This window comes from Cupressus sempervirens, chromosome 10 (genome assembly GCF_028749045.1).
Source record: "Cupressus sempervirens isolate cs-2001-9-10 chromosome 10, ASM2874904v1, whole genome shotgun sequence".
Taxonomy (NCBI): Eukaryota; Viridiplantae; Streptophyta; class Pinopsida; order Cupressales; family Cupressaceae; genus Cupressus; species Cupressus sempervirens.
In genome coordinates, this window is record NC_143127.1 from 275,879,293 (window position 1) to 275,892,075 (window position 12,783).

Genomic DNA, 12,783 nt, shown 5'->3' on the forward strand with positions numbered 1-12,783 from the left:
GACCAGATGTTCCACATTCTCAGTTTGGTCTTGCTACACAGGTGAAATTTTTTTTAGAGATTCATCATCTAGTATGAAATTATAACAATAATATTCATTGTGTGTCTTGGTAGTAATTTGAAATTTCCAACCGGTTCAATGTGTAAGCTGAGCATATAGGGAAATTTGACTTGGGATCATACCTTTATGAATGATATCCAATTAAAATTTTTTATGAATCCTCTATGTATAAGAGTTCATTATGAATTTTTGTCAATCTATCAATGATAGTTGTCAATGATGACATGGAAACATTGTTGGAATCTCACAGGATTTTGACAAAGTTTGGTTGATGTTTTGACAAGGCCTGTCATTGGTGGCATGGAAAGCTCATAAAAAACCACTCCTAATCATCAAAGTTTTGACATATATTGGTTATGATCTAACATCCCTTGTCTGACAAAGATTGAGCTCATTTTCAACAAGGTTGTTCATCGATAAATAAACAGCCCTGTCTTTGCTAAAAATTTGACAAAATTATAACAATGAAATGTTTCTACCATTGGTTGTCAAAAAATTAACCAACCCTTATTGAAAAATAGGTCCAAATTTACTAGTGTTGTAATTAACTTTGACTTTCACCTTTGAACTTCTTGAAAAATCTTTATTTTTGCCATGTGCCAAACTTAGATTCCATATTTCTTAAATTTTTCTCCTAGCTCATACTTAGTGAACATTACATTTCACTTGGGTAATACATCACTCAATTACTATATGGATTACTTGGTCAACACTATAGTAGCTTGGGTAATACGGTATTCCTTCTTTCACCTTATCACTCGGTGTAGCTTGCATAGCATGGTGAATACACAAACTTCATCATTACATTTTAGAATTATAGGATTGTAAAATAATTAAACCAATATTACATTTTCATTGTCCAACTCATTTAGGTGCCTATTGAATACCATACTTATCAACTATGTCATCACCATACTTTCTTCAAATCATCTTCATCAATCAAATGATATGGCACTCTATTGAATTAGCATAGTATCTAGTGACCTAAGACTTCAACATCAATGATAATATAACAAGTGATATGACTCTTTCACATACATTTATAGAATTCTTAGTTACATCATCTATTAGGGCTACTAATCTCTACCTTTGGCATTGATGGAAACACACACAAAAATGATTTTACATTATAATACATTACATAAGATAATCAAATGTATGCATTGACAACAATACAACATTTTAGGTCTTTGACATTGTTCAGGCCCTTTGTAACAAATTTCATCATCAGGTGTACTCAGTTTGTATCTTCAATAATATCAATCTTCAACATTTCTCTCCCTTAGGATATGTTATCTTTCTATTTAGCAACATCTTCAATCTTATATATTAGCTCCATCTTTGATATTTCATCCTCATTTTTTATGTTCTTTACCATCACCTTCTCTCATCTCTTGTTCTTTTCTCTCCATAGATTCTCTCTCTTTTCTTATACTCTCCCTCACATTCTCATTACAGATTCTCTCCCACTTTAACAATAATGCCAAGGGTAAATGTAAGTTCCAATGTGAAACTTATAAAACCTTGTAGTCATACCTTGTACCTTTCACATACTATTTACATCAGTTTCATTACAACCATTTTTACAACTTAAAAAATGCTCCTAAATTGTAAACTATTGCATCGACTCCACAAAAATATTTTTGTTCATCTATAAATTGATTCAACATGCATCTTCACTTAGTGAATTTTGGATAGGGCAAGGAGCCCCAACTTACCTCTTAGATACTCTAAAGAATCCTTAGGCAAAATTTTGGTAAATGTGTCTACAATTTGCTCCTTACACTTCACATATTCAATCCTTACTTGTTTATTCTATACTTGCTCCCTCACTCCCTCAAGTAGTGATACTTTATTGATATATGATTTGTCTTTACATGCATAAATGGATTTATTGATATATTTATTGCACTAGTGTCATCACAATAAATAGTAATAGTTTTGGTTAGCTCCTCTTGTATTCCTTCTAATAATTTCTTAATCCAAACAATATTTGAATGATTAATTACAACAACAATATACTCAGCTTCAAAAGTGGATTGTGAAATAAAGTTTTTTTTTTGCTCAACCATGTTATCAATCTTTCTCCTAAAAAGAAATCTCCACCACTTGTGATTTTTCTATCATCAACATTACTAGTCCAATAATTATTGTATAGACTTTAAGAGTAAAGTCACCATCTTACTTATACCATAATCCAAGATCATCAATCCCTTTAAGATATTTGAATATCCTCTTGACAACACGCATGTGTGTTTCCTTGGGATTAGAAGAAAACCTTGCAACAATTTCAACAACATGTACAGTATCCAGTCTACCATACACAACATATTGAAGTTTACCAATCATTGATCTATATAGTGTCTTATTTACCTCAGCAGTAGTATCATCTTTTGACAATTTCAATCAAGTCACCATATGTGTATTGACTGGTCTTGACTCATCTATTCCAAATGTTTTCAATATTTCCTTTATGTATTTATACTAAATCACATATATCATTCTTTGTTTGATGAACTTCTAATAAAATTAAAAATTTGGTCTCACCAAATATTGACATCCCAAAGTTTTTACTCATTTGATCAGAAAATAATTTCTACCAAATTTAATGTCATCCACTAACATTTCACCAATCAACACCATATTTCCATATTCATTTTTCAAATATAGATTATTGTTCTCACTTATTCTATAAAATCCAATTTTAATCAAATAAGAATCTAATCTTTCAACCATGCTCTCGGTGCTTCCTTCAGTCCATATTGAGCCTTGTTCAACTTGCAAATCATGTTCGTCTTAGATTCAACAAATCATTCTAGTTGTTGTATGTAGATTTCTTCTTCAAGTATTTCATTCAAAAATCCATATTTGGCATCCATTTGATGCACATTGAATTTCATATGAGTAGCATAGGCTAACAATGTTCTTAATCCTTCCAATCTTTGCACAGGTGAAAAAATCTCACCCTAGTCTATTCCTTCTTATTGGGCATGACCTTTGCAAACTAAGATTTCTTTATTCCTCACCACTTCTCCATTTTTATTCATCTTATTCCTGAAAATCATTTTTTTTCTTATAACGTTCTTCTCTGCAGGTCTCGGTAATAGTGTCCATGTGTTGTTCTTTTCTATCTAATCAATCTCTGCACTCATAGAATTTATCTAATCCTCATTTCAAGTGCATCCCTTTTTGTTCCAAGCTTAAATTTAGCTATTAAATAGTGTTATTTTGTGGTGACTAATTAAGGAAGTATTGTACATACTTCATAATTTTTTTGGGTTGTGGCTGATGTTGTGGTCGACATATGGCTAACATGTTACAACTCTAAAAGTGGCAAAAATACTTGTATAAAAGGGCATAGGGTAAGGTATCTTAGATAGTGTGTGATGCAAAAATTGCTTCTTGCAACGGTATTGAGTTGTAAGGAATTATGGATTGTAAATAGGTTGTAATCACTAATTTGTAATAACATTGGACTTTTTGATGCAGAGGAATCAACAAGTGATTTGAATCCGTATATCTTAAAGTTATTCTTCGCTGTAAACATTAACCACATTAACCAGAGACCCAAAAACTTTGATGATGATAATAATGTCCTCTTAACAATATAATAACTTAATGTCTCATTATGCCTCTTGAGATATTGACAACACAATAAACTTCATATAAAGGTTCTTCTCAACATTAATTTGAGATCTACACTCCTTTCATATTCTGATAACAATAACGTTGATTTAACAACTAACATTTACCGTTAATTTAATTATTTTATCAACTCACCAATCTGCGATAAATGTGGTATGTTCATGGTTCCTTCATGGACTTTGAGTGTAACTCATCACCGTTCATGCAACAACTCAAACAAATAGATAAAACTTTGTCAACACCCTTATCGCCTTTTGTATAAATTGATAAAGCAAGACTCATATAAGGAAAAGTTCCTTACTGTTGTATTATTATGTGAAAAAATAGTTACCAATTAACGAATATCATTCCAGCATTCAATCCTCGATTTTACTGTCACATAATCTTACTCAATAAACTATTGATTCCGACCAAATTCGATGCTTAGACTGGTTAATGTCATAATGCATTATAAAGCCATTGATCTTTTTTCAAATAAATATGATATCAAAAACTCAAATCCAATCGAAACCGAAAACATGAAAATAAACAAATTGTTATTTTCTACATCAAATACCGTCACGGCATTTTCTCGACAGTTCAGTTCCTGTAAGAATCAACAGCTGCTTACAACAAATAGTTTGTGAACATTATATGTATCTCAGCTTCTTGTCAAAACACTTTTGAATGTTACTTTATATTATTCCCAATTTGGGACTATCATAAACAAGAACAGATTCTTTAATAGATAAAAGAAATCTAATACCAAGTACTAACTCGTATTTGATCAAACAAAACTTCTTCTATAAACCGATTCACATAACTTTAAATTCTTCTAGAAAACTCGATTCCAAGCATTAAAGTATATTCCAACAACTCAGATCTTAGGAAACCAAAATGTGAATGATAAAGATTTCAAATGCAACCTAATTTTGTTCCATATATATTTGATTCAAACAAAATAAAATGTAAAAGTAGAAAAGAGAATTAAGGGAATGGAAGATCGAAATTCCTTGTGAGAAAAATTTCATTCTTCTTTCCATTATATAGTTTCGATTACATCTTTTCTTTCCATACTCAATACTTCTTCATACTAACATCTCTCTTGGGTTTCTTTAATTACATATATATAAAGATATTCAAAGGAAAGTAACCTGATAACTAATTCTTAAAACTAACTTTTAACTTCCCACACCCGACTCATTCTAATTCCAAATATATTAAAGATACTTTTAACGTCCCACACCCGACTCATTCTAATTCCAAATATATTAAAGATACTTTTAACTTCCCACACCCAACTCATTCTAATTCCAAATATATTAAAGATACTTTTAACTTCCCACACCGGACTCATTCTAATTCCAAATATATTAAAGATACTAGTAAAGTATCTTGGAGTTTATTTATAAACCAAAACTCTTAACTTATAACTCCCAATTACATCATTAAAATAACTATATAAAACTAAGAATCAACCCAACATTATTAAAATAACCATTTAAAGTGCATGTAGAATCCCAGATCTTGAAAATAATTGGAATCTCTAGATGCCCCTGCATCATCCTCCCCAGGACAAAAGAATTCAAGTCCCTTTGAATTAGTTTTCTTTCGAGTCTTCTAGTTCAAGGGCATCATGCTGTGAATCCCTACAAAAATATTTGCCAATATCTCGCACATGTATTCTCCCTGGTGAAAAATATTGCTCAAAACCAAATCTTCAAAGTCTAGGCATACATTAGCAAAAAGATTCACCAAATATGTGTCTTCATTACCTTCATAAAATATGTCAGAAAAAACCAATATATCATCTCCATCAAGATGAACACTGAATTTATCCTCCAAGCAAATATCTTCATCATCATTTCCAGCCACTAAAAATTTGTCTACACTTTGAAGTACTTCCATGCTATCCTGAACATTAAATGCATTTTCCTGTATGATCATATCATCTGCCACTTGATCAACCATGTTACTATCTTCAAGCTTTTCTGGAATCATATCACTGTCACCCAATTTAACATCTTTATCTTCAACTAGAACCTTTTCCACACAAGGCTCATCCACAACCTTATGTTCTTCATCAGCATCAATTTTCTCCTCTTGTCCTTTCAATGGACAATAGTTCTCCTTCATTTCTACTTCTTCAAATGCTATTGGGGCTTCAATCAATTCCAGTATCATTTGATCTCTTTTCTCCATCATATCTAACTACATTTCATATGTTGCTACATCTTCTTTAATCTTCTTTTTTCTTACTTCTTCTTTTCTCTTTTTCTCCTGTGCTTCCTCATAGGAAATCCAAGCATCTAATGTCAATAGCAATTGTGACATTTCTTCTTTTCCTTCCATGAATGTAACTTGTTTCTGATCCAACACTTATAAATGCTTGTGAAGGATGCAAATCCAATTAGCAAAGTTGAATCCGATCTCCCCCAACAATCATCCACAAATGGGTACTCAGCACCAAGAAAATAATCTTTCAATTCATCTGCACAAACTCATTGCCATCAATGAAAATAGGGAAATTCATCTACAAAACTTGTGAAAAACGTATTCAAGAAAAATATAATATGTCTTGGTGTGATTTCCACTATCACAGGCTTAGAATCTTCTGAGCTCTGATACCACCTGATGTAGAGGAATCACAAGTGATTCAAATCTACATATCTTAAAGTTATTCTTCACTATAAACATTAACCAAAGACCCAAAAACTTTGATGATGATAATAATGTCCTCTTAACAATATAATAACTTAATGTCTCGTTATGCTCCTTGAGATATCAACAACACAATAAACTTCATACAAAGGTTCTTCTCAACATTAATTTGAGATCTACACTCCTTTGATATTCTGATAACAAGAACGTTGATTTAACAACTAACATTTACTATTAATTTAATTATTTTATCAACGCACCAATCTGCAATAAATGTAGTATGTTCATGGTTCCTTCATGGACTTTGAGTGTAACTCATCACCGTTCATGCAACAACTCAAACAATTAGATAAAACTCTGTCAACACCCTTATCGCCTTTTGTATAAATTGATAAAGAAAGACTCATATAAGGAAAAGTTCCTTACTGTTGTATTATCATGTGAAAAAATAGTTACCAATTAATGAATATCATTCTAGCATTCAACCCTCGGTCTTACTGTCACATAATCTTACTCAATAAATTATTGATTCCAACCAAATTCGATGCTTAGACTGGTTAATGTCAGAATGCATCATAAAGCCATTAATCTTTTTTCAAATAAATTTGATATCAAAAACTCAAATCCAATCAAAACTGAGAACATGAAAATAAACAAATCGTTCTTTTCTACATCAAATACCTTCAGGGCATTTTCTCGACAGTTCGGTTCTTGCAAGAATCAACAACCACTTACAACAAATACTTTGTGAACATATGTATCTCAGCTCCTTGTCAAAACAACTTTGAACGTTACTTTATATTATTCCCAATTCAGGACTATCGTAAACAAGAATAGATTCTTCAATAGACAAAAGAAATCCAATACCAAGTACTAACTCATATTTGATCAAACAAAACTTCTTCTATAAACTGATTCACATAACTTTAAATTCTTCTAGAAAACTCGATACCAAGCATTAAAGTATATTCCATCAACTCAGATCTTAGGAAACTGAAATGTGAATGATAAAGATTTCAAATGCAACCTAATTCTATTCCATATATATTTGATTTAAACATTATAAAATGTAAAAATAGAAAAGGGAATTAAGGGAATGGAAGATTGAAATCCTTGAGAGAAAAATTTCATTCTTCTTTCCATTATTTAGTTTCAATTATATCTTTTCTTTCCATACTCAATACTCGTTCATACTAACATACTCTCTCTTGGGTTTCTTTAATTACATATATATAAAGATATTCAAAAGAAGGTAATCCGATAACTAATTCTTAAAACTGACTTTTAACTTCCCACACCTGACTCATTCTAATTCCAAATATATTAAAGATACTAGTAAAGTGTCTTGGAGTTTAATTATTAACCAAAACTCTTAAATTATAGCCCCCAATTACATCATTAAAATAACTATATAAAACTAAGACTCAACCCAACATTATTAAAATAACTATTTAAAGTGCATGTAGAATCTCAGATCTTGAAAATAATCGAAATCTCTGGATGTTCCTGCATCGCTTTTTGTTTGGTGGACGTAGCCTAGGGTTAGGGTGAACCACATTAAATCTTGGTGTCTTGTGTTCTCTTCTATGTGATTCAATATTTTCTGATATTGTTTATATTTGCATGTAATCGTTATTTATGTCTATCGTTTAATCCTAACAAGTGGTATCAGAGCTTATTTATTTTTTCAGTTATCCTCTACAGAAAAGTCTCATAGTTGAGTGCGAGCAATGATAGACGAAGGTAAGCTAAAGGTTCACAAGTTTAATGGGCAAAATTTTCAGTTATGGAAGATGCAAATGGAGGACTATCTTTATCAAAAGGATTTATGGAAGTTGTTGCAAGGAAAAATAAATAAATAAGGAAGTATGATAGATGAGGACTGAGAGATTTTGGATAGAAAGGCACTTTGAAGCATTTGATTATTCTTGGCACCACCAGTGACATTCAATATTACAAAAGAAAAGATGATGGAAGAGTTGATGGAAACCCTAGCGAAATTGTATGAAAAGGCCTCTGCTTCAAATAAGTTATTTCTCATGAAGCATTTACTTAATATGAAGACGACAGAAGCTGGATCTATTGCAAATCATTTAAATGAATTTAATACTATTACTAGTTAGTTATCTTTTGTGAGTTTTAATTTTGATGAAGAAATTAGGGCTCTCTTGATTTTGTGTTCTTTGCCTAAAAGTTGGAATGGCTTGGTAATGGTTGTGAATAATTTTATTTCTAGATCTAATACCCTAAAATATAATGATGTGATTGGTGTCATTTTGAGTGAGTAAAATCAAAGGAAAACCTTAGGTGGATCTACATCAAAAATTTCTTAAATACACAAAGCAAAGATAGAATGATTGAGAGATGAAACAATTCTAGAAATCATGGGAAATCAAGAGGAAAGTTGAAGGGAAAGAGGTCTCAATCTAGAGGAATGAGAGATTGCTAGTACTATGATAGACTAGGGCATAAGAAAAAATATTGTTAGACTCCAAAGAACAATGAAGGAGATAAATTACAAGGAACAAGGAAGAAAATGTGGTAAGTAACAAATCCAAAGAGGATTATTTGCTTCTTTCTTTAGAAATTTTTGATGATTCATGGGTTTTAGATTCTAGTGCTTCATTTCATGCTACACCTCATAGAGGTTATTTTATTGATTATATCCAAGCAGATTTTGGGCTTGTTTATTTGGGAAATAATGAACCCAGTTAGATTGTTGGAAAGGGAAAAGTTAAGATTAAGTTGCAGAATGGGAATCATTGGCTAGTATATGAGGTGAGACATGTTCCAAGGCTGTAGGAATTTAATTTTAGAAGCACAACTTGGTGATGAGGGTTGTGTAGTTACTTTTAATGATAAAAAATTGGAAAAGGTGTGAAAGTAGGCACCTTATATCTTTGTATGAGTCATATTGTTCCTTCTACTTTGATTATTTCAAAGAAAGATGAATGTTTAGGAATAGGTGTTGTAGTTAAGCATGGAGAACAAATGATTGTTGTAGATTTTGATACAACACTCTGGCACAACAAACTTGGGCACATGAGTGAGAAAGGTATGAAATTATCTCACTGAAAGAAATTTTTATCAGGTCTAAAATGTGTCAATTTGGAATTCTGTGAAAGTTGTGTGAATGGAAAACAAAAGAGAGTAAGTTTTGTGAAGAGTGGGAAGGAAAAGAAAAGTGAGAGATTAGAGCTTGTGCATACATATGTATGGGGACCAACTCAGGTATCTTCTCTTGGCGGCTCTCATTATTATGTTACATTTGTTGATGATGCAACTAGAAAAGTATAGATTTATTTCCTTACACAAAAAATTGATGTATTTCAAACTTTTAAGAAATGAAAATGCTTGGTTGAAAATGAGACTGGTAAGAAATTAAAATTTCTTAGATTTGATAATGGTGATGAGTATTGTAGTCATGAATTTGAATATTATTTCTCTACTAATGGTATTCATAGACAAAAAATTGTTCTAAGGACTCCATGGGAAAATGGAGTGGCTAAACACATGAATAGGACTATAATGGAGCATGCAAGGAGTATGAGATTATATGGTGGTTTACCCTTAAACATGTGGTTGGAGGTTGTCAATACTGCTATATATTTAATTAATAGAGGTCTCTCTACTCCTTTGGGTTGTGGTATTCCAGAGGAAGCATAGAATGGTAAGAAGGTGAGTTATTCTTTTCTCAAAACCTTCAGTTGTGAAGCATTTACTCATATAGATTCTAAAAGTAGAACCAAGTTGGAAGCTAAGTCAAAGAAATGTGTATTTGTTGGATATGGCATTGATGAATTTGGTTATAGGCTTTTGGATTTTGAAAATTATGAAATTGTAAGAAGCAAGGATGTCATATTCAATGAGAAAATGTTGTACAAAGATTTGTTGCAGCAACATGAGGAGAAAGACAATGATTATGTAGTGTTGGATGATACTCCAAAAGATGATGTTCTAGCAATTCCTCGTGATCTACAACAATTGCAACAACAAATACCACACACCCTGATGAATGTTAGATGGTCAACAAGGCTAAGTCACCCTCCAAAAATATTTTCTCCCTCTTTGTACTCTATTTTACTAATAGATTCTTGTGAATCTAAATGTTATGATGATGTTGTGTAGGTGGATTCTAAGATTCAGTCGAAGTCTGCAATGGTAGATGAAATGGACTCCTTGCTAAAAAATAAGACTTGAGATTTATGCAAGTTGCTTGTAGGTAAACAAGATTTATAGAATAAATGGTTTTACATGTTGAAAGAAGATGATGGAGTTAAGAAAATATTTAAAGCTAGCTTAGTTGTAAAAGGATTTGCACAAAAAGAGGTCATTGATTTTAATAAGATATTCTCACCTACTATAAAAATGACTTCTATTTATATTGTTTTAAGTATTGTGGCTACTGAAGATTTGCATTTGGAGAAGCTTGATGTTAAAACAACCTTCCTTCATGGTGATTTGGATGAAGAGATATATATGGCATAGCCACAAGGATTTGAAGTCAAAGGTAAGGAGAGCTTGGTGTGCACATTGAAGAAAAGTTTATATGGTTTGAAGCAAGCATCTCTACAATGGTATCTAAAATTTGACAACTTTATGCATAAGCATGGATATAGTAGGTGTCATTTAGATTATTTTGTTTATTCTAAGAGGTTGGATGGTGATAGCTACATTATTTTATGTTTATATGTCGATGATATGCTTGTTCCTAAATCTAACATGGATCACATTAAGGGGTTGAAATGCTAGTTAGCACATGAATTTTCTATGAAGGATTTGGGCAAAGAAAAAAAAATCCTTCGTATGAAGATTTGTAGAGATAGGAAGAATAGGAAATTGATATTATCTCAGGCTGATTATATTATGAATGTGTTGCAACGTTTCTCTATGGAAAATGCTAAAGTTGTTAGCATACCTTTACCTAGTCACTTGAAGTTGACTAAGGAGATGTATCCAAATACATAAGAAGAGGAGGATAATATGTCCAAGGTACCTTATGCTTCAGTTATAGGAAGCTTGATGTATGCTATGGTATGTACAAGGCTAGGTATTGCACATGCAGTGGGAGTTGTTAGTAGGTATATGATTCATCTAGGGTTTGAGCATTGAAATGCAATTAAATAGATTCTCAGATATTTGAGAGGAACATCTAGTAAGTGTCTACATTTTGGGGTCTCTACTATTGATTTATAGGGATATGTTGACTCAAATTTGGTGCGGTATATTGATACCAGGCAGAGTACTATAGGTTATGTTTTTACTATTGGTAGGGCAATAGTGAGCTGGGTTTCTAGGTTACAGAAGGTGAATTCTTTATCCACTACAAAGGCAGAGTATGTTACTACTATAGAGGTAGCTAAGGAGATGATATGGCTTTAGTTATTTTGGTCCTTCAAAGGATAATTCTTTTTTATAGATAGTCAGAGTGTCATTCATCTTGCAAAGAATTCTTCTCTATATTCAAAGAAAAAACACATATAGTTGCAATACCATTTCATTCAATCCATTTTGGATGATGGATGGTTAAAGTTGGACAAGATCCATACATATGACAATCTAGTAGATATGTTTACTAAGGTTTTGACAAGGAAGAAGTTGAACTCCTCTTTAGCTTTAGTTGGTCTTCTAGAATAATCAGAATAAGAACAAATGAGTCTAGCTTATTTTGATATAGCAGGAGCCTCATAGAGTAGCGGCAAGCTATAGTATCAGTCTCCAAGTGGGAGATTGTTTTCTACTATGGACCCTAATCAGTCGCCAAGTGGGAGATTATTAGTTTTTGGTGACTAATTAGGGAAGTATTGTACATACTTCATAATTCTTTTGGGTTGTGGTTGACATATGGCCAACATGTTGTAACCCTAAAGTGGCAAAAATACTTGTATAAAAGGGCTTATGGTTAGGTATCTTAGATAGTGTGTGATGTGAAAATTGCTTCTTGTGGTAGTATTGAGTTGTAAGGAAATATGAATTGTAATCAGGTTGTAATCACTAGATAGGAATAATATTAGACTTTTTGTTTAGTGAATGTAGCCCAGGATTTGGGTGAACCACATTAAATCTTGGTGTCTTGTGTTCTCTTCTGTGCGATTCAATATTTTCTAGTATTGTTTATATTTGCATGTAATTATTATTGTTGTCTATAGTTTAATTCAAACAAGAGTTATTTTCTTTCAACTTACTTCTTTTCATCACTCTAGAACTCTTGTCTCCAATTATTTGTTTTGGGGATTTAATTTTTCAAAATATTATGCTAACATAGGTTTCGGTCTTTGATTCTCAGCATTATTCTCACTCAGTTGGGATTCACCTTCCTTCTTGGGTTGTATTGTTTGTTCCTCGGGTAAAGAAAGGTGTTGCTCAGTAGCTCTATGTTGTAACTCAGGTAGTGTGTCAGGTACATCTTCATACACATACATAAATCTATTGTAGTCT